The sequence below is a fragment of the Taudactylus pleione genome, unplaced genomic scaffold, assembly GCF_031769625.1.
Source record: "Taudactylus pleione unplaced genomic scaffold, aTauple2 ptg000113l, whole genome shotgun sequence".
NCBI lineage: Eukaryota > Metazoa > Chordata > Amphibia > Anura > Myobatrachidae > Taudactylus > Taudactylus pleione.
Genome location: NW_028284515.1, coordinates 10,113,303 through 10,134,315, shown reverse-complemented (window position 1 = coordinate 10,134,315; position 21,013 = coordinate 10,113,303). Strand labels below are relative to the sequence as shown.

General features: G+C 43.9%; 1 protein-coding gene across 1 annotated transcript in view; it reads right to left on the bottom strand.

Moving 5' to 3' along the window:
- The window catches only part of SYNE2 (spectrin repeat containing nuclear envelope protein 2), a 455,935-nt gene extending 437,764 nt beyond the window's left edge, over positions 1–18,171 (bottom strand). Inside the window, exon 1 of the mRNA XM_088471237.1 lies at positions 18,021–18,171. The gene's annotated coding sequence lies outside the window, so the exon portion shown is untranslated. The remainder of the gene's footprint in view (positions 1–18,020) is intronic.
- Positions 18,172–21,013: the final 2,842 nt, after the last annotated feature.

Below are 21,013 nucleotides of genomic sequence, written 5' to 3'. Positions count from 1 at the left end.
GTTATCTCTATTTCTACGAAGTCCATAGGGTTCCACAGGACTCCCGCCCTGTCGCACCTGTGCTGCAGATGGGCTTTGCTCTGGTCACCGGTTTTCCGTCTCCCTCTGGTGAGAATGTGATTCTTGTATGTGTCCAGATCTTTGTTCTCTCTCTTCCTTCTCCTCCTCCGGCCTATGGCTTGGTAACTAACTGAGGTGCCTTGGCCCGGGGGCGGGGTATAGGAGGGGGACCTAGTGCATCCTGGGAGGCTGAAAGCTTAACTCTTTGGTGCCCTGCGACTGACGTCACACCTATACCCCAAGGTATCCTGTGGAACCCTATGGACTTCGTAGAAATAGAGATAACAAGGGTAAGTTCTTACCATATCTCATATTATATTGTTATTACGATACTGACGTTTAGCTGGCTTTGATGCCCACAGTGGCTGTGTCACATTTTAGCTGTACATTAGAATGAGGTTGTGCCAGGAAAAGACTGGCCAGCTGCACATGGTTTGGTTCACATGCAGTTGGGAATGTTTTGTTTTAGATGCCCAACTGACCCTAGAAATGGGCACAGGAAGAGACACGGTGCACACACAAAGTGACCTTATTCTTCCTACACTAAGCTGCATGCCAGAGCTGTGCATGAAACAATCCCGGCAATGTACCCACACCAGTTTGGCAGGAGCTCATGTTATCCTGTGTTGTTGATACTTTTCATGCTGGCAGCACATGCTGTGAGATGGGTAGCAATATTAAGCAACTGTCCCTATAAGAATCTGCTAACAATCTAAATGAACCCAATTGTATAATTAGCGAGCAGGTTAGTAAATTTAGTCAGAGGTAACCGCTATTGGCCTGTGTTATCTGACGTCTTCTGCCCGAAGCGCCTGAATCTCATCCAATTTGGCAACATACATATAAAGATTTATTTTTTTTCCCCCATTAAGAACAGTATTATATTGACATTAGAATAAAAAAACAACCTTATGCTGGGTACACACTCAAATGATCGGCCAATATATCTGCTGCACGTTGGCCAGTGTGTACCCGCTATAAGTCGGTGACCAGCGCCATTCACCGACATATCGCATTGGCTGTGCTGCAAAGCCAATGGACAGATATGTCTGCAGACCACGCATACACACACAGGGGCAGCAGCAAGGAGGGGGGCGGGACACGCCCCCGACCCGCCCACAAGCCATCAGGTCCCGCCCACTGGCCGCCGGGACCGAGGGCACAAGCAGATGATGGCTGTTCAGTGTGTATGAATGACAATCATCTGCAGATATATCTGTCAGGTGTGTACCCACCTTTAGTCCTTAGTGTATCTTTAAGAGTAAACATGGATATAGGTATATAGGGGTCTACTTACTAACCCTTGGCTAGAGATAATGTGAACGGTGATAAGGTACCAGCCGATCAGCTCCTAACTGCCATGTCACAGGCTATGTTTGAAAAATGACAGTTAGGAGCTGATTGGTTGGTACCTTATCTCCGTTCACTTTATCTCCATTAAAGGCTTAGTAAATAGACCCCATAGTCACAATGGAATGTAGCCACACCTCCATGCGCTTGGCCTTGCCCCCAACTGGGTACTGAAATCTCTGACGCAGTCCCTGCATCTGGCACATTGTTAATTACCTCCATTGCGTTTTCCTGCTAATTAGCATATTATATTTACATTTGTAGAATATTTGTCTTGTGTATTTATACATTATATTAGTTCTACACACAATGGGGCTCATTCTGAGTTGGTCGGATCTCTGCGCACAGACGTGAATAGCAAGTCCTTCCATACAGCGCATGCCAGGTGTGTGTTAATGTATTACTACATATCAACTTGGAACTTGACCTGAGTCGTCTTTCCATGAAATTGGGTGTTCCGGATCGGGAACTGGGCAGTAGCAAAGTGATCGCAGGGAACCACCCTGGCTTGTGGGAGTGTCATGGGAGTGTATCAGAAGCTTTGTGAGTGGTGCGCCCGGGGAAGGGAAGCCTGTTTTTGACAGATCTCTTGCACCTACCATGGTGCAGATACTACTAATGGTAATCAATGTGCAGAGTGGCTTTCCGCTTGCAGACACATTAGCCCTACGGATTCTGGCATTAACGCAAGGTAATAAATCAGGCTTCCGCAGCCGCCCACACCTTCAGCCATTTTGTGCGTGACTCAGAACCCACTCCAATATCTGAGAACATTGCTGCTTTTATGAAAATGTAAAACTAGTTCCACAATGAAGCACGAGGCACATAGGGGTTTATTCATAAAGATGTGCGGTACAAAATTGTTACTTATCACTATAGATCGCATCAGTTCGATGCGATCTATAGCTTAGATAAGTAGCAATTCATATACCCTCACCTGTTTTTCCTAGCGATGCGGTATTTCCATCTTTTGCGTTCCGGGCTTTTTTTCTTTCAGAGATATTGTTTTTGTTCTTCCTTATTATTCACCTGTTATGATTTATTTTCTGCGCATGCGCCGTTAGTTTCTGGCTAATTGTGGCAGATGTGGCTGATGAGATTAAAAGGGGCGGAGCAACCACGGAGGACGAGAACCGGCTCATGCAGGAGCAACACAACTCGCCATCCTGAGATGGTGAATGCGAAGTCAATTAAAAAAAAGGAAATTCCGTCCTTTCAAGAATCGCACTCACCATACAAAAGTATGGTGATGCGATGCAGGCACGGAACAGGTGCACTACTGGGTAAGTAATAAGCTTCTTCACTGTGGGGTCTAGTTACTAAGCAGTGTTAGGAGACAGTGAAAAGTGATAAGTAAGTGATAAGGTGCCAGCCAATCAGCTCCCAACTGCCATCTCACAGGCTGTGTTTGAAAAATGACAGCTGGGAGCTGATTTGCTGGTACCTTATCACTTTCGTATCACTTTTCACTCTGACTCCTAACACTGCTTAGTAACTAGACCCCTCTAACTTGCTCCATGAATTGCTCGAAAAACAGAGAAGAGCCCTGATTTCAGCTAATCAAGGCACTTGCTGCTTCACGAATAGAACCCCATAGTACCTCAGGCTCCAGTAATGTAACTTATTCTTCATTGTGTGTACAGGTGATGACTGAGATGGTTTTTTGGAAGAGCACAACCATTGTTTTGGCCACAGCTATACTTGTATAACACACTACAAATACACCTGGGATTTCATGTTCAAATACCCCAACCCAAAGAAGGTCTCTTAATTATACCTACAAGTATTTTCCTAGTTCCAAGTCCAATTATCATAGCACTGTAATCATATGTTACATATATTAGTGACAACAATGCTACGCTCAGTGACAAACCACTAACACACAAGTGTCTCCAAGACGTGTTCAAAGGCTTCTGTTGTTAAATAGGTTGATTTACACTCTGCCCTCTCTGGCTCACTGCTTTGAACTCTCCTTCTTCATTCTCATCCATTCTAGTATAAACATTTTTATGGTTGTTGCAATTTACAGGCTCCTAAAAACAAGAGGTTGCTATCGAATGAATAATGTGGAAACATAATATATTATAGCGATTTTGAATCTAAGGCCCAAATGTAATAGGGTGAGAGTTTAGAAAATGTGAGAGTTTAACATTAACCCCTCACACTATTACATTGGTCGAGTTGCTTTTTTTTTTTCAAAATGGGAAAACATCTGGATGAGAGTTTAAATCGTGAGAGTTTTTTGAGTATGAAAAACATGTGAGTTTGCCTGTTCTCAGACTATATTACATTGGCTGAGTTTAAAAAGTGTGAGAGTTTACACTCACATTTACTAAACTCACACCCTATTACATTTGGCCAAATATTGGGGATTATGATTTTACCAAATAAGCTTATGTTGTGCAAACAGCTCTATTTAATTAAATAAGTTAAAATATGTCTGTTTACATTTTTTTAAAATGGCCAAGAACATTTCAAATGTATTTATTTATTTTTAACATAATGGGGCTATTTAGAAACAAAGGGGGAGATGTACTATCAGTAGACAAGTATGAAATGTTAGATCCAGCACAATTTGACACATATCAACTTTCAGTATGTACTAAGGCAGTACGGTATCTGCATACATGTACTGACATTGTGGTCGCCTTACAGGTGTATAGCGACAGTCATCTTGCAGCTCTTATCAAAAAAACGATAAGATCACTTTTGTGGCTTATTGTTTTTTCAGATCTCAGCAGGATTACCTGCCAGTAGCTGTAGTTTATCCCACGGGGGCAGCCTGGGACAGCAGAGGAAGTCTGTGAGCATTTTTTTTTTCGGAACGATGGAGGTCTTTGAAGCCAATGCACAAGGGAAAGGTATAGATCCCCTTCAGTATTTGTACCTGGAAGTGACGTGAAGTGAGGGCAGAAATGCGGTTCCGTACCCATAAAGGCCAGAGGTTCGTTCGCCACAGGTTTATATTTCCCCTCTATGTCCAAGTGGATAGCAGGGAATGACGTTGGACAGTAACTGATAACGTTAGGATACAAATACTGAAGGGGATCTATCCACTTCCAATGCACAAGTACCGCCAGATCTGTCACTGGCCATCGCTGGAAAGCTGCTGGCTGGTATTGCCATAGAAGTGAGTTAACACTCTCACCTTTCGGCAAATATTTTGAGAATACATTTCTCTGATATTTGCCCCTGCTTCACCTCGATAATGAACGAAGCAGGAGCTGCAGACGCCGATCTTTACTGAACGCTTAAATACATTCCCCTGATGTGATGTAACACAAAACAACTCAATAATAGCCGTCTTTAAGGTCAGGCTAATAAAAGCTGATTTCTGAGTGGTTGCTGTGGATTACATAACAATATTTGAACCATGTTACTGTACTAAATAAGCATTTTTAACATTGTTTATTCAAGTGTATGAGGGTACTCCCATTATTGAGAGAGTCTTTATGCAGATGTTAAGGTGCCTATTTATTAATATAGAATTTGTGGTCAATCCTCCAAATATGGGCACTAAGGGCCTGATTCAGAGTCGGACGCTCTGACTAGAGCGCTCGCTCTGAATCAGGGCCCTCCTACCTCAACTTGGAGCGGCCTTATGGACGCTCGCATAGCTGTGGGTTACCACCCACAGCTTATGCGAGCATCCATGATGATGGTCACGATGGTCAAGACCATTGCGACCATCGGGCTTGCGACGGAGACCCTGCGGTAGGGTCTCGCTGCCGCAAGCCCTGGAGTGATTTTGGCTCCATCAGAGCCAAAATCACTCCCACTGACATCACTACTGATGTCAATGGGGCCGGCTTCAGACGGTAGGCGTTCCCATGGGACGCCCACCAAAGGGGGCATGCTGTCAATCAACATCGATAGCACGCCCCCTTTGGTGCGAGACCCGGAGCGACGGCTACCCTGTCGCTAGCCGGGTCTCGCACATGCGCACGACGGAGCTACCTCCGTCGTGCGCATGCGCATCTGGGTACCATCGACCCGCTTGCGAGCGTCCTGCGCTCGCAAGCGGGTCTGAATGAGACCCTAAGCTACCTTTTCACAATGTTTTTGCCGGGGATGGATCTTCTGGGGTAATTTAGCTCTGAAGAGGGGTCAGTAGCACAGTATCTAGGTGTATAATAATAAACCAATGAGCCCCCATGCAGGGCACTATGTCACTTCTTGGCCCTTCTCTATGATGGGCAGCTACTCTGCAAACGTAATGCAGTCTCAGTCTTTAGTCCTGTCTCTCATGAGGCCTCAGGGCCATATTAAGAAAGAGGAGGGGGCCTGTGTGCAGTCTCCATCCGAGGCCCCCATCCTCTCTCTCCGACAGCCGAAAATGAGTGCAGTGCTGCCCGCATCAGTAGACTCTGGGCACTAGTCTGTGCCCAGAGTCTACTGCACATGCACAAGTCACTGGGAAAAATGGAGCAGCCGCCTTTTTCCCGGTGATTTCCCCACTGCGCATGCGCAAAACGCCAGGAAAAGTGTCCTAGAGTGTCCTCCCTATTTATGGGAACTTTAATTTTTCCATACTGCAGGGTGTCTGGTGATCACCACTGGTGCTATTTCTCTCCTCTTTAAAATGGGGGTGCCCTACTTCAGCAGGGGCCACTATGACGGTGATAGGGAACATGTTATTCCCTCCCCCATCTATGTAAAATGTATGTTTTCCGTAATCCCGAACTAGATTGTCTGGAGATCCCAAGACAATGCTCAAGGGACTAACCTCTTTCAAATGTGTGTGCCCCTTAATTAATGGAAGACAGGATGGGAAAGATATTTCCCCATACCTGGATTCTATGAGTTTTATGTAATGTAGAGGTTACTGTCTGCTTGTCAGACTGGATTTGTACCCCTGATGAAGTCCGTGAGAAGGACGAAATGCGTAGGGACGGGGTGCCGCTTATAATGTCCATGTTTATGTTCAGCCTTGGAATCCAAAAATCAAAGGGATAATCACCAGGCTATCTCTATACCTTCATGTTGGCATTATCAATGACACCTCTATTAATACATTTGATGTAAGCAATTGCTTTTTATGCCAATTTTTTACATTTAATACAGAATAAAATTATTCTAATGTATTAATAATTGGCCATTGGCCACATTGTTGGGTGATTTCTTTGGTGAGAGAGTATGTTCACAGAACCAAATGGACATCTCACACAATGAATAAAAACCTTGGTGGCCAAATCAGAAGAATTCTTTAATGCTAATATCTGTCAGCTGAAAGTTTTCAGTGGTATCTCCATTGTGAATTTTGTATTGGTATTAAACTGTATTAAATTGTACAAAACATTCCATTTGTTAGTGCCCCCTAAGTATTGTGTTTGGATATCTTTATGGTTGTGTCCTACTAACAGGGGACTCTCTTAGAGGTGCTGCTGAATTGATTGGCATAGCAAATAGGCACTCCATCTATATATATATATATATGTGCGCAAAAGAAAATAATTATTTTTAGCCCCCCACCCCTAAAACTTTGTGGCGCCTCTGCTGGTAGTCAAACTCATCACCAGGCAATAACTTGTGTTATTGTCAGGACAGGGGTCCTGTTTATTTATGGGGAAGGGGTTATTAGAGACTTTCCAGTTCCCTACCCATCCCATGTATTTCTTTTTTTTCTGTGACATAATTGTGAACTGGTGCCATGATTTCAGTGGATACTTCAGTCAGTGCTAGTGGCAAGTAACGTTTATTCATTATTTAATGGGGCTTGCTGCTGATAATGAATGAGGACATGTCTTCTGCAGTTTTAATGTATATGTGGAAGATGATATTGATAAATCTGTGCTCATTTAAATAGATCCTTAAAACATAACCTGTAATTGAGATCAAAGGGTGGTTGAGACTCGTGATCAATATCAAGGTTATTCACCTGGGGTCCTGGTCTCCTCAGAGATAACCACACGCTGGGCCCCACACAGAGTTGGAATTGTGCCACGAATATTAGCAGGAAAAGACGCGCTCACGAAAATGCGTCCAACTCTGTAACGCTAGAATATGCGCATGATTTATGCTAGGAATACATAGAGATGTGGCTTGACAGGGTTAGTGTTTGTATACAATATAATCATGTAATGATGTGTCATACAGACAACAGAGAATACTGTCTTCACAGGTTAATTAATAAACGTGAATGTTTACATCACTTCACATTTGGATCCTGTTTATTATTGTTATTATTTATTATTATTAAAAGGGTGTGGCCTATTACACTGGGAGCACTTTTATGCGAATTCGGGCTGCCTTCAAGTGCGCCCCACTGTCACCCGTGTGTACATTGCGTGTAATTGGATTGACCCCCACGGACTAAGAGATTGATGGCGTGGACAAATTTGATTTGATTTTGGCATTTATGGCAGCAATGGATCCACTGCGAAGCATGTCCAACAAAACAGGCCAGAAATGGTGATCTATCTTTGCAGCAGCTGTAAAACATTTCAACATTGCTCAGTGAAGGGTGTAAAGCATATGACATACAGTACTCTACTAATGTAATATACAGGTTGAGTCTTCCATATCCAAATATTCCGGAATACGGAATATTCCGAAATACGGAATTATTTTGGCATGACTGAGATAATGAAACCATTGATTTTTGATGGTTCAGTGTACACAAACTTTGTCTAAGGTACAAAATATTAAACATATTGTATAAAATTACCTGCAGGCTGTGCGTATAAGGTGTATATAACACATAAATGCATTCTGTGTGTATATTTGGGTCCCATTCCCAAGATATATCATTATGGTAAGCAATTATTCCAAAATACGGAATATTCTGATATCCAAAATACCCCTGGTCCCAAACATTTTGGATATGGGAGACTCAACCTGTAAAAAGGATTCCAATAGCGAGAGAGGGAATAAAACACCTTTATCTGGATTGCAACTAATGTTTACTTCCCATACATTCCATATTTTAAAAAACTAGACCATCATTAAATGCATGTTACATTTGTCTGCATGACAGAGCAAACATCCTTAGTGCTACCACCAACCTCTTATTGCCAACTTACAGTGAGTGATTCCTCTTGTGATTCAGATAATTGCTGAGGTTACAACTAACCTGTCATTACAAACATGATAAATAATGAGTAAATTGAATCCGATGTCACTCACACAAATGGAGCTGACGTTACAGAATCACTGCCGACCACTTCAGATACATAAAGAACAGATAAGAAGATGCCAGTTTCTTTACAGTCGTACTAAAATATTTAAACCTCTTCATAATAAGGTGATTTAAAATCTTTACAGCAAGATTACAAGTCACATTACAACGTGTGCCATTTTCACTAAGAATCTGCTCTGGGGGATTTTATATTCTATTTTGGGACATAGGGGCTTTCTTTTGGTAGGATGGGGGAGTAACTATATCTTTACTTAAAGTGTATTGTACAGAGAAATGTTATTTTACTTAGGACAAGCCGTGACTGCATGGGAGAAGCATCTGTTTGCACAAATGCTATGGTGGGAGTAAAGGGAAGTAGGATACTGTAAGTGGGGGTTTAGCAAGTGGTGAAACTTTATACGTTTTGGGTAACATTTATTCGTGTCACATTGACTCATTTCTTACAGGGCGAAACCTCCTAGCCACATGTGTCACTGTCATGTACCGTGTTTCCCCGATAATAAGACACTGTCTTATTTTTTTTTGGTTCCAAAAAACACCATATGGCTTATTTTCGGGGTAGGTCTTATATTAACTAACATTGACAGCCCCTTATGCAGGCCCCCTGGAGCAGTGCCCCTTATGCAGGCCCCCCCGTAGCAGTGCCCCTTATGCAGCCTCCCTTGTGTAGCAGTGCCCCTTATGCAGGCCCCCCCCCTGTAACAGTGCCCCTTATGCAGCCTCCCTTGTGTAGCAGTGCCCCTTATGCAGCCCCCCCCCCCTGTAGCAGTGTTCTTTATGCAGGCCCCCTTATTGCAGTGCAAGTACGGTACTTACCTGAGTCACCGCCGTCCGGGATGTCCCTCTCACTTGCGCGCTAACTGGATCTAATATGGTCCAGCAGGCGTGGCAGCACAGGATCCTCAGCGCGCGGGTGACGTCATGACGTCACCCGCGCACTGCATGACTGGGAACGCTGGTCTCTGCAGCGTTCCCAGCTCAAAAAGAAAAAAAGGTAGGTCTTATTTTCGGGGTAGGGCTTATTTTAGACCGGGCTACAAAAGTAAGGGTAGGGCTTATTTTCAGGGTAGGTCTTATTATCAGGGAAACACAGTAGCTAACGTGTTTATGTTGTGCTGTGGAGTGAGCTGGGGGAAGACTGGAACTGTTCTTGGTTTGTTTTTGTTTTACAATTTTGCTGTATTTATTTATTTTATGCATTTTATTTAGTTATTTCCACTCATTGGCTCTATCAGTTATTTATTAATTTTTCTTTTTTCTTTGTTTGCATATTAGGGTGGTTGGTCCACCATAAGGGAAATTATAAACAGGGTACATGCATACTTCAAACATATCACCGATGAAACACTTTGGTGTTGTTGCACAACTGTTACTGCTTTTAAACTGAAATATACATTATTAAACCTATAAATCTACAATAAAAAAAAAATGTTCTGGTGGGATCTAGTTGTCTGGTGACTGGAGGACACAGATATTTTGTTTATTCTCATTGACTGTAGAGATGTGTACTCAGATCAACAGACTAATAACATCTGGCTGTAAACACTGCCAAGACTTACATGACGTAACTGTTCCAAAATACTTTCTGTTAGGCAACGCGTGTAATGTAACTCTTTCACTGCTGCAGGATCTACTGGTAGTTACGTGTTGCATGTTCGAGGATAGAGGTTGCCTGGATTTGTTAACACTTTAGAGGTAAAGTGTAACAGCCTAGGTACAAGTGACATGAGACGTAAAAAGCTCCTAGTTAATTGTCATGACTGCATTCTCATGAGTATTGGCTAAGCCTCATGCCTCATACGTATAGGTTCCTAGTGCATACCTCCCAATATTTAAGGTTTGGGAATATGGGCAGTGAATGAACGCCATCACTCCACGAAAAGGGGATGTGGCCACGTTATGGCAGGGGTGTGGCAACAGTATTTTCGGGTGTGGCACTCTCCCCACCTCTTTCTGCAAACCTGCTTCTTGTTCCTAGTGAAATAAGACTCTGTTCTCATTAATATTTGCTCAGCAATGAAAATGTTTCAAAGTGGACCCTTCAAAAGGAACGTGACATTGGGAATTTAGAAAAGGGTTTAGCCAAACACATCACCTACATGACTCAATTACAATCCATTCACATGAAAGCACGGCGACATAGTAGAAGCTGCAGGCTTCCATGTAAACTAGTTGCACTCATCATGCAGCTTGTGTTTCATTGGTATCTGGATTTACAAGGCTGAAGTCAAAACGTTATTCTATTATTAAATATTTTAATAAGTACCATAGTAGTATTAATACTATTTTAGTTGAATTAAATAAAAGATATTGTGCATAAATAAAAATGAAGAGTATATTTGGTAAAAATGTATTTAAAGTTTCAACAGCTGATGGAAAAAAGGGGTTCTGGATAAACATATAGGGATATGTAAAGAGAACTTCTTAGAAAAGTGAAAAACATTGGTTTAAACGACTGATAAATTCCTCTCTATACTCAACATCTAGACATTATTGTGGCATAAGGCAAAAGGTGCCTCTTGCCTCCATGATGTCACTTGTACTTAATAAATTGATAGGCTGCATTCTCATCAACATGGGTGTAGCACACAAAATGGCTGCCCCCACTATGTGGAGACATTTACACTAAAATATGAATAAAACATGACAACAGGTAAACTGTAAAATACTCCAAGTCGTATGTCACTGTCACAGAATAGCATCTCCCATTGTCACTAAAATCCCATTGTCACTTAACGCCAGAGTTGCAGCACATCACTGTCAGCGTAGTCAAGTTAAGCTTCTTATCTGCAATAGGTTTTTTGTTTGTTTTTTAACTCATATGTCAATAACCCCTTATTCCTACCTGGAAACATGAAGGGGAATGTAAAGTGTTTAAACAATGCGGATTACGTATAACATAATTTTTTTATTCTACACTCCAGTGCGGCAGAATTCAATGTGAGTGACTACCAATTCCTGATTGAATAATTACTGTGCAATTAAAGAGAATAATTATATTGTTATAGATTTCACCCACTTTCAGCCCAGGGTTGCCAAGAGTGCAGCTGACAGTAACTACAAGAAATCCCCAGAGTATCGAGAGGAAAAATACCCAAATAACACTTATACCACTTTTACATCAGAGCTAAAACCCGGGTTATTGCAGGGTTAACCCTGGTAGCTCCTTGGTGTAAAAGGGTAAAGGGTTGGATTGCTGGGTCGAGGGACCCGGCATTCCAACCCAGGTAACTTGCAGGGTTTAACACGGGAATAACAAGTGAAACCCTGTAGTGTGAACGGCCCGCGCTCCGGGTCACGATGACATGGATCGTGCCGCATGCCTGCCGATTGGCCGGCTACTGTGGCGCTTGGCGATGACGTCATCTCCAAGCGTCCACTTCAACGACGTAAAAGCCAGGTCAATGCAGACCCGGCTTCGGTGTGAACGGTGCCAACTCAGGAATATCCTTGGTCGGCCCCGGGGAAATTCCGGGTCTGATCCGGGTTAGAACTCTGTTCCAACTCCGGGTCAGACCCAGAATTTCGGTGTAAAAGAGGTATTATCTACAATGGTGGTCTTTTTTTCTCCATCTACAAAAGGTTTGTTCTAAAGCAATTCCAATGGGCTAAAACAGGGAGAATTATTTAGCAACTAACCTGTTCCTTTTGAAAGTAATGCCCCTTTAAACTTTACTTCTTAAAATACTTATGCTGTCTGTGAATGGGATTACTGGACAGCCTTATTAGATCTAACTGGTCACACATTGCCAGGTGTATGCATGAAAATTCCAGTCAAGGAATCATCAGATGTCCAATTCGACGGATGATAGACCTGAACTAAGATAAGCTTTTTCAAGATATTTATAAATTTATTTTTAGCTGTATTCTAAATACTGGTTTTTAACCATTTTATATACATTATACATTTTTTAGCAGCCGATGAACTATTATTGTTTTTATGTTTGTTTACCGTATGGACCCTTGTTTTATCACTAATAAATTGTGTACCCCCCTTATATACACTGTACCAGTCAAAAGTTTGGACACACCTTCTCATTCAATGTTTTTTGTTTATTTAAATTATTTTCAACATAGTAGATTAATACTGAAGACATCAAAACTATGAAAGTACACATATGGAATTATGTTGTAATCAAAAAGTGTTAAACAAATCAAAATATGTTTTATATTTTAGATTCATGAAAGTAGCCCCCTTTTGCTTGGATGACAGCTTTGCACACTCCTGGCATTCTCTCAATCAGCTTCTTGAGGTAGTCTCCTGGAATGGTTTTGAATTAACAGATATATATATATATATATATACACACACACACACACACACACAGGTTGAGTCTCCCATATCCAAATATTCCGGAATACGGAATATTCCAAAATAGGGAATTATTTTGGCATGACTGAGATAATGAAGCCTTTGATTTTTGATGGTTCAATGTACACAAACTTTGTCTAAAGCACAAATTATTCAAAATATTGTATAAAATTACCTTCAGGCTGTGTGTATAAGGTGTATATAACACATAAATGAATTTCATTTCTGTACACAAACTTTGCTTGAGCAACAAAATTATTTAAAATATTGTCTAAAATCTGGGTCCCATTCCCAAGATATTTCATTATGGTATGCAAATATTCCAAAATACGGAATATTACGTTATCCAAAATACCCCTGGTTCCAAGCATTTTGGATATGGGAGACTCAACCTTTATATATATATTGTGACAGGGACAGCATACTTTCACATGAGGTTAATGTGGAGCAGCAAGTTTGTGCAGAGATGGAGCAATAAACAGCATGGTAATAAGATCCAGTCCAGGTTTTCCTTGGATCTGTTGTAAGCCACAGAGCAATGCTAATTAGCAGCACCTGTTAGCTGTCTTTAAAGTTGTGTCAGTGCAAATCCACAATGCTTCCGATTGTTAACCAGCCGCCCGGATGATAGGCTGGGGGGGACGTGGAGTTACGATAGGAAGTCATATGGATGTATTACCAACCTGCTTGTGAACTGTAAATTGCCATGCTGTGAAGTTTATGTAGTGCGAAGTTTACCTTATGCTGTTTACCTGCCTGAGAATAACGGAACTGCTTGAACCTTGTAATCGTATGTACTAGGCCCCGGCCGCCCTATTATCGGTGTGGAGGGTAACGCCAGAAAAACCTGGCGTTACCCTATAGAAGCCTATGGGCTTCTTACTGCATCCCGCACCCGACGCTTCACCACCGCCTTGCCGCCCCGCAGTCGCCCAGCACTGGCCCCCACTCACCTTAGTCTCTAGCCCATGCTCCTCTGCCTCTACCTCCTCCTAATCTTCCGGGTACATGGAGGAGGAGGAGGAGCCCGGGACTTCCTGCACAGGTCACCAGAAGGAAGTTTCAGGGGCTCGGAGGGGGCGGAGCCCCACAGAGACCCCCTTACCTGGCGTCGGCTGCTTCGCAAAGGGCAGCTCTTATCGCAAGAGCTGTCCTTTGCGATACTAATCGCACATGTTAGTACATATGTGATTAGTAAGGTTGCGGTGACTGGCGGGATGTACACCGCAAGGTTAGTACATCCCGCCCACATGAGCTGGACAATATTCAGTACATCAGCTTTGAATTACTGACTTTGAGGCATGAGGAACTTGGCACTGAATGGAGTTTGTCCGAAATCTGGATAATCTGACTGAATACTCTATGGCCTCTTCTTGTTAAAAAGGGTTCTTTTTGTTGATGTACTTGAAGACTAAACAAGCTAGCTGTGTCATCCCAGAAACTACATTAAATCTGCATTTGAAACGGTCAAGACACATGGCAAAGTGCTTTATAGTTGAGAAAAAATTTTTGAAAACTTTGGAGCTAGGATTCTAAGGGGTAGATGTACTAAGCATTGGCGAGAAAATAAATGGAGAAGTTGCCCAATGCAACCAATCAGCTTCTGTCATTTGAGACATCCCGCCCCAATGTTAAAGGTGAAATGAGAACTGTCACAGTCATAAACACAAGATTTAAATGAGCGCTGTTCACTTTTTGTCCAATATGACATCTTCTTTATTTATGCATAGCAGCCACGTAGACAGAAGCACAGAATATAAGAAGCACTTTGTGCCTCTTGCCTCATTGATACCACTTATTACTACTGAACGGATATCTTGCATTCCCATGGATGTATTATATTGGCTCAGCACACAAGATGGCTGCCTCCGCTGTGTGCAGGTGACAGGTAACTTTAAGGAAATCCATATTATTGCCTTTTTAAATAAATGAATGATTTACCCCCTCCACCCTTTAAAACTGTACTACCATCTACTGTAACGTTTTGCTAATGTGATGTTAACCTTAACCAGAGACCCAGGGGACTCTCCCTACAGCCTTTTATCTCTGTAATACAGGAACGACAACTGTGTAAACACAATGCAATATGGACACCCAAATACACCACTCTAAACTGATTTGGCATGTGATGGGCACTGAAGATGGGTCATCAGATGTGGAATTAAGTCAGATAGTAGATTAAGGGATCTATGTACTAAGCCTTGGAAGTGGAGAGAGATAAAGTACCAACCAATCAGCTCCTAACTGTCACTTTACAGGCTGTGTGGGAGATGTACTAAGCTCTGGAAAGTAATTAATTAGAAAGTGATAAAAGACCAGCCACTCAGCTCCTAACTGTCATGTTACAGGCTATGGGCTCCAATTACTAATGAGTTTCAGGTGTGTGAACTCATTTGTGAGGGAAAATAAGTGTGGCTGTTATTTATAATTGCATGGAAAGTGTTCTTCTACAGAAGCGCTAATTTTTTCCGTTTCACCATGCAATACAGTAGGCTACCCTTATTTATTGCTAACTTACCGTTCGTTTCCTTAATTTGAACTACCCATCTGCAGGCTTCTGTTAAACAGTGCTCACAAGTGCTGTAACCCGTCCTGTCCGTAATTCCCCCCCAGGGTACAGCTGTAGCACCCGACGGCCCTGTCCCGCCCCCTCCCAGTGAACAACAGCCAGCGCCCTCCCTCCAGCAGCAGCAAGCAGCCCCTTCTTCCACCCTACGGCAGCAGCCAGCACCCGCCGGCCCCCTACCACCCACAGAAGCTGGCGGCCCCCTTCCTCTCTGCTTCCCGCAGCAACTGGTGGCCAGTTCCTTCTACCCTCACTTCCCCCACTCCTCCTCCCTCCCGCTGAACCCCAGCACAGAGACCTCTCCATCCATGCGAGCACCCTCCCTCCCAACCCAGCAAACAACACGCTGGGCTGGGAAGAGATTGCTGCCGCTGCCAGGGAGACAAGAATAAGAAGGGAGCCAGGTCTCACAGCGCATGTGCCCATTACAAAAAGAAAACAATTTCCATTCGTCAGTGCTGTTTGGAGAGGAAAAACAGCGCTAACAGGATCTTTAGCATTCCCGCTCGCCGGGGAGCTAACAATTGATAAATTCAAGTGAAGAAAACCTAAAAGCCGCGGGGAGCGGTAATGCTAAATAACATAGCTGCACAAACTCGTTAGTAAATGGAGCCCTATGTTTGAAAAATAACAGGAGCTGATGATATTTTATTACTCTCCAATTTATCACTTTTCAGAGCTTAGTACATCTGCACCTTAGTTTGAAAAATGACAGTTAGGAAATGATTGGTTGGTACTTTGGGCCCGATTCAGACCCGCTCGCTAGGAAGCAGTCGCACGCAGGCAGCCGATGTTTGCATTGTGCACATGCGTACGCATCGCAGTGCGCGTGTGCGAACTAGTCCGTGCGATCGGGAAGCGTTCGCTCGCTGCACATAGACAGCCCGGCAGAATGAGTGACAGGACAAGACGTTTGTGGGTGGTGACATGGGTTAGTCGATGAAAACAGGGGAGTGGTAGTGCGTATGCATGCGTGCCCGAGCATCTTAACGCCGTTTCAGAGGCGTGCATAATTAAGACGCAGCGTCATAGTACATGTCACTTAGCTGATTTTTACACTGAAGTGCTCGCAGTACTTGCGGTAGGGTATGGTCGACCACAAGAGATGCGTTCACTTCCGATGGTACTCGATGTTACAGATGTTGCATACACATCCGGAGATGACGTGCATAAGTGGGCATCTTAAGACAGGCTGGTGGGCGTCTGCATACACAGTGCGATCGCACGCTAAGACATAGCGGGCGTGCTAATGCCTTGGCGTGCGATCGCCTACCTTGCTGTGGGTTGGCCGGATTTGCATACGCTGGCTACATGCGAACGCATCTGCTTAGTACATATGTGGATATGCGCCCCCGAAAGGCGCATATCCACTACACAATATAAATGGACACTTGAACGATAACGACAATGTTATCGTTCAATCAGTCATTAATCATGCAGTGAATATGCCGGCAACGACCAGCGGTGCCCGCTGGTCGTTGTCGGCATCTGTCATCGCCTGAACATACTGCCCAACCTAGCGATATTGTCAGGTTGTGCATGTTCAGGGATGAGGGAGGGTGCCTGCGCAGAACAACATATCGTTCAGTGTAGGCACATTATCCACTGCACAGTATAATAAACGATTGAACGATAATAATGTCGTTATCGTTCAGTCGTTCATTAGTCGTGTAATGGATATGGACCTTAATTCAGTGTAAAGACCATCGTCCCACCATTCTAATGTAGCTTTGTCAGACCATCCACTGCTTATTACCCCCAACACGCTAAACCAGGTACCAGTGAGAATGGAGGCAATGGTATCGTCCAAACTGGTTCTTGTAGACTAAATTGAGCCAAAGGTGATATGTGTGGGTCTGGCGAATGTCCAAAACACTAACAAAATCTGATTTTATTTCGTCCGCCCAGAAAAAAATAATCTACAGTAAAACCTGCGTTTAGGCTCTCACCAGCCGACATCTCTAACTGGACCCTTATCCCAGCTATAGGACCCAACCAACCATCCAGCAGCCAGATCTGTGATCTAGTAAAATATTCCCGCACAGGGTGTGTATACACATGACTAAGATAGCTAGTCAGCCACATGTTCCCAGAGCTGTATATGTACAGACTGAAACTTAATCCAGATAAAAACAACAAATGCACATGCCTTGTAGGAAGAGAGATGCCCCCATAATAAGCCCCTCTCTACTGATGGCAAATACAGAAATCTGATGTGTACAGACCAGGGACCTCCAAACCATGGGTGTCACTTTGTCATCATTACCTACAGGAGCAGGGTCACCTCTTCATTTGAACGTCATTTATACACTTCCCTAATACGCCACTCTATCTCCTAAAACAGAACCTGTAAACCAGGCAGGATAGAGGGTGTGCCAGAGATGTCAATCACAGCTACAGCCGTCTCCTTGCACTCCAAGGGGTTCTGTAGCAGTTGCGCACAGCCGACAGTACAGAGCTGTTACAGACTTATGTAAAGATAATCATACAGAGCTATTGAAATGATATGTCTGGTATTTTGCAGATGCAACAAGTTTTCAATACAGTCGTCGTGGCCCCGACCCCCCAAGAATAAAATATAAATGAGTACTTACATGCTGTATCCAGGTGGGGTGGGGGAGAGTCACTGGACCCCACTTGCAATAAGCACTGTTCTCCCACACGCCAGTGATAATTGTACAGTTCCCTCCCAAATGTTTCTTGTTCTTTCCAGCAGCTCCTGTCCAGTGCTCCCCTGCTCCCTCCCTTCCTTGCTCGGTCCCCTCCCTTCCTAATATTTCTCCTCCCTTACAGCTGGTGTCTCCCTCGCTCCTGTCTCATCCTCTGCTCCCTAATAAGTCCAGTTCCTATTTATTTTATTTGCATCCCTCCCCTCTGTATTCTTCTGCAAGTTTATCCAGTGTATGCCCTCCCATCCGTGTGAGCCCTCTCTGGCTTCCTCCTCCCACTGGAAGCTCCTTATAATGCTGGTGGAAAGCAACTACTAGGACATCTGTAACGCTGCAGTTCCCCCTAGGGACAGTGCTGATGCTAGTTCATGTTACAATATGTATCAAGTGGAGTTCCTGCCAGACCTGGGTATTGCTGGGGGATTCTCTCCCCAGGGGGCACACTCTCTTTTTAATGATGGTCATTCTTAAGATGTTTGTAAATCGCAAGAACTGTGGTAAAGTGCTTTATATTTAGTAAATTGTTCTTGAAAGCTCAGGATTTATGAGAATGGATTCTAACAAGTCAATCCTGAAGGTGCGAGTTTACGAAAGCTGGCATATATCGTGTGAATGCACGCACCCGAGAAAGGCGAGATCCAATTAGATATTACTTGTGGTGACTGTACAAATTTTCTATAAAAAGCAACCTAGGTTATCTATGACTGCTTTTCCCCCCTCCCCTCCTTTCCTATGCCTCCCTCCTAGGTATGGCCATCGACCATCGATAGTTAGCAATCGTCGATGGTTAACTGGTTTTGCCATCGATGGCAGAGAGCCAATGGTTCTCCGCCACCATGGATGGACAAATGGAACCTGCACCCGCTTGACTGAACCTTGTCAATACAAGCAGTAGTTACTGGCCCTGTACGGACCGTGGCCAGGGCTGCCATCAGAAATTGTGGGGCCCGGGACTGACAAAATAGGCAGCCCCCCCCCCCCCATATAGTACAGAAACTGTGAGCCGGAAGAGGGCGCGGACTGCAGTGAATGGCAGGTACGGCTAGTACCACCCCCAGGCGATCCCGCCCTGTGCGGCCGCAAACCACTCCTTATGGCCCTGTATATCGATATGCAACTGCACATGCATCATATGTGCCTGGTTTGCTGCTGCCGGTTGTATACAGTGCCCTTTATGCAGTGCCCCCTAAAGTAGTACCCCTTATGCAGTGCCAACTAAAGTAGTACCCTTTATGCAGTGCCCCCTAAAGTAGTGCCCCCTAAAGTAGTGCCCCCTATGAAGTGCAGTAGCGGCAGGCGGGTGGTTGGAGTTGGCCGGGCCCCCCTTCTCTGTCGGAGTGCCCGGGCCCGGTACAGTAGTCCCCACAGTCCCCCCCTGATGGCGGCCCTTACCGTGGCTACTGCAGAGCCGCGTATTCCTACATGCACTCCTACGAATTAATTGCTATTCTTTATATTTTTGCACATATGGACTGTACTATACAGGATTAACATTGTTCTTACCTTGGATTTCATTATTGGGGGCGGGATGTACTATGGTTGCGGTGACCATTCCGCCAGTCAACGCAACCTTACTAATCGCATATGTACTAACATATGAGATTAGTTTTGCAAAAAACAGCTCTTGCGATAAGAGCTGCTCTTTGCGAAGCAGCCGACGCCAGGTGAGGGGGTTTCCGTGGTACCCCACCCCCTCAGAGCCCCGGGAACTTCCTGCACAGGTCACCTGCTCCTCCTCCTCCTTGCATTCGGTAGAAGATTAGGAGGAGGCAGAGGACCCAGGAGGAGCGCGGGCCGGCAACCAGGACACTAAAGAGTGGGGGCCAGTGCTGGGCGACTGTGGGGTGGCGAGGCGGCGCCGAAGTGTCGGGTGCGGGGTGCGGTAAGAAGCCCATAGGCTTCTATAGGGTAACACCAGCTTTTCTGGCATTACCCTCCGCACCGATAAAAGGGTGGCCGGGGCTTAGTACATATGGAAATGCAGTAAAACTCAGAAAATGCGGCTTTTACCGCATTTTTACTTTAGTACATCCCACCCTATATATTTGAATTGTGTTCAGCACTTTTTTCTCCTTTTTTAAGGATTTTACATTTTTCATTTTATTATAACTGTTTTTATACATCTCTTCTCTTAAACAGGGGAGTTCTTGTGTTTTTTTACCCTCCCCTTGTGATCCTTAATTCTTCCTTTTTACTTTTTCCCTCTATGCCCCACACCCTCATCTAACCACATCTTACCCTCATGTGACTTTCTGTAAACCCGCATATGTTTTTAGCGCTGCTGTGGGACAAGATTACATACCCTTTAACAATTGTTTGTATACATCGTTATTAACATGTCTTTTAATAAATAATATTTTCTTCAACTCATATTAGATTATTATTCTGGTTTTAATAGGGCCCTTCTAAATAATTTAAGTTATTTGGCAATTAGCAACATTGCCTCTGTTATTCTGGTGTATCAATACTACATTTTGATCTGTGATTGAGCGCTTATTGGCTAAGCTCTGCATAGTGTGTTTTTCCCTATATAAATGTATACTGAGGCTAGTGGTGGCCTCACCAATCAGCTGCTCCCATTAGTTAATTCGCCTATTGACTAAGCGCAACCATTTGTTTACATTTAATAAGTGGAAGCGGATGTTTTTTTTTCTTGACAGGATGGAGCTTAGCCCGCTCCCCAACACCCGCTAAGCCCCGCCCCATTTGTGACTGGCCCATGACCCGCCGTGTCCCCAGTAGTGGTGGCCATCGAGGGGTGCAAACCATCAATGGTTCATTATAGATGTTTTTTTGTGCCATCGATGGTAATCACCGTTGGACCCATCAATGGTAACCAATGTTGGTCACTCCACCGATGACCATCCCTACTACCTCCAATGGTCTTCTGTCTTGCCCTTTACTTTATTAAAAGTAAG